Raw genomic sequence first — 2,779 nt, 5'->3', positions numbered from 1 at the left:
CCGGGCAGTTTGCTCAACTGTTGTGACTGGTCTTTAATCTGCCCTGAGGAGGGCAACTGAGTGTGTCTTGGACTTGATGTAGCTGTAAAGTGAGGAAGATGGAGTAGGAAGGTCCAGACGGGTAGTCTTGAGCCAATAGGGAGTTTGGTTCTTGACGATTTCAGTTTGCTACCTTAGGTATTATGGTATCTACTTCTCCTCTATCTTCCATATTTTGGGGGGTGGGGTGGAGTGGGGAACCTTGATTCATAATTCCGACATTCTAAAGGTGAAAGAAGGACAGGCATTTTATTACCCAAAAGATACCTCTTTTGCTGAAGTGTCCACTGTGGCTCATTTCTTTGCTACTAGTTAGAGCTGGCAACCCGTTGACAGTTGGCTAGAAGGGATAACAAAGAAAGAAAGTCCAGTGGGAACAGTTTGACCGCTGAGCTTATGAGAGCAGCCTTAGGAACAGACACTGTATACAAAGGAACAAGAGTCTGATGATAGTAGAATGATAGGTGCTAGGGCTTTTCTTCTTCACAGCCAGCTCTTGTTTTCAAGGTTGTGTGTGTCTTCCAGCTGCTGTGAGTCCTGGGAAGCTGGAACAGAAGAAGAATAAGCAACTCAGGCTACGGTGACACACAGAGCATTTCAAAACCTAGCAGTTGGGCTGGAGAGATGGCTCAGAGGTCAAGGAAGCTTCCTGCTCTTGAGGAAGACCCAAGTTTACTTCCCAACACCCACATTTAGCACATGACTCCAGTTCCAGAGGAATCAATGACCACTCCTGGCTTCTGTGAGTACCTGCACACATTTGCATATGGACACACACACACACACACACACACACACACACACTGTAATAAAAAATATATCTAGAAAACGCTTGCCATTAGAAAATAGAGCACTTGGTATAGGTGAGCCAAAATATCATGGCAGCTATTTGGAAACTATAGAACTTGGTGGTATAAGGTGGGGAGGATAGTCTTTGGCTACCTAAAGGGTAGTATGCTACCAAGGACAGTCCCCCCTGAGTTTTTTCCACTATATGTACATAACCCATGACACTGATAGATTGATAGATGAAATGGAGACATTGCGTTTAGTCTCCAAATCTATTAAGCATCTAGAAGTTGGTATGAGCCACAATGAGGGGATCCTGAAGAACTGTAAGACAGGATTTATGTGGAACTCTGTTTGGGTAAGCATGTCACTGCATTTAGGGACACTCTCAAACAGGGATATGCACCTAGTGTGGTGATGTATGTTTTCAATAGTAGTGCCTTGCTACCGATGGAGCAACTTAGCAATGACAAGCCCAGAGACCCGATCAGAGAAGACTAGGATCAACATTTGCACCCAGTGCCTCTTTTCTCTCTTCTTCAAGAATGTGCAAAGAAGCTTTGTTGGGAGATCCAGAAACTCTGTTAGGATAAAGAACAGAGGGAGGTAGACATGTCGTAAGATGAAATACTTACCCAAAGCGAGAGTGTTCACAAACCGGTGAAAATGCCAGCCTCCTCAGAGTGGAAGGTGAATGTTAACTATATTCAATATTTAACCTGCTTAAACAAGGAAGAAGATGGAGATAATGTTAATTTCCTGTTGTAGCTTTCCCAGCTTCCTTTTAGGTGGAGAACTGATCACTTTCAAAAAACAAAGAAATTATATTTTATTTGCATATTGTAATGCAGTGTGCAAATGTGTTAGTTTAAAAAAAGTGTTTATAATCTTATAATTTGTGAGTAATGTGAATTTTTATTGTTTGTGGTTCTTTTATGCATTTTGATGACATCAGAGGGATGTATGTCAGACTTTGTCAGGACACAAACGTTTCCATTACTCCGTTTCCTTATGTCCCTCAGCAGTTACTCACTGTGTCTTCCACCCAAAGACACCCAATTAATGATCATTTTCAATTACTATGGGAAATGATGGTTTTCAGTTTACTGGAGTGAATCATAGGATCTATGCTAATTTTTTGTGTGATCTCTTTTCCTCAGTAAGATGGTTTTTAGATTCATCCATGTTGAATGCTGTGCATATCAATAGGTCATTCTTTTAAATTCCTGAATAGTATTTACCTTGCTCTTACTACTGGATGCTTGGAATGTTTCCAGCTAAAACTATCATGACTAAAGTTGCTAGAACATTCTCTAAGATTTATTTATTTACTTATTTAATTATTTTAACTTTATGTGTATGAGTGTCAGCTTGGATGCATGTCTATCCACCATGTGTATTTCTGGTGTTTGGGAAGGACAGACGTAGGTGTTAGATCCCCTGGAACTGGAGATAGTTGTGAGCTGCCCTATGACGCTCAGAACCGATGCAGGTCCTTTGCAGGTACAGCAAACGCTCTTAACTGTTGAGCCCTCTCTCTGGCCCAGTAGTTGCTAGACCATTGTTGCAGACTGTGTTCATTTCTATTGGGTGCACACCTTTATAAGGAGCCCACCATTTTCCCAGGGAGGTTTCTCAACTTCATACTTTGGTATTAATCTGTGAAGATTCCCAGGTGTTGATCATCCCCATCAGTATTAGCTGATAATTGTTTACTGAATGGCTGTTCTGGTGGGTATTCAGGGTCAGCTACTGAGCTGTCTTCTCCTAATAATGACTGATGCAGAGCCAGTTTTCATGTCTTTTCTGGCTGTTTATATATCTCTCCTTGGACACTGTCTATCTACCTTGCTGCTTTACCCATTTCTTAACTAGAACAACTTGTGGGCCACAGAAGCATGGACTTCAAATCTCATTTGAAACAATCTACTTCAGGAGTAGAGCTGACTGA

The 2,779-nt window shown here is 41.6% G+C and overlaps 1 long non-coding RNA gene across 1 annotated transcript; it reads right to left on the bottom strand.

Moving 5' to 3' along the window:
* Positions 1-269: 269 nt before the first annotated feature.
* Positions 270-1,549, bottom strand: LOC116095329. Its single transcript, XR_004120552.1, has 2 exons — positions 1,464-1,549; positions 270-584 (listed from the first exon to the last, which is right to left on the bottom strand). It is a non-coding gene; the product is annotated as an uncharacterized LOC116095329 (long non-coding RNA).
* Between the last annotated feature and the right edge of the window lie 1,230 nt (positions 1,550-2,779).

Source organism: Mastomys coucha, unplaced genomic scaffold, assembly GCF_008632895.1.
Source record: "Mastomys coucha isolate ucsf_1 unplaced genomic scaffold, UCSF_Mcou_1 pScaffold18, whole genome shotgun sequence".
NCBI classification, from domain to species: domain Eukaryota; kingdom Metazoa; phylum Chordata; class Mammalia; order Rodentia; family Muridae; genus Mastomys; species Mastomys coucha.
This window is presented reverse-complemented; position numbering and strand designations above follow the sequence as displayed.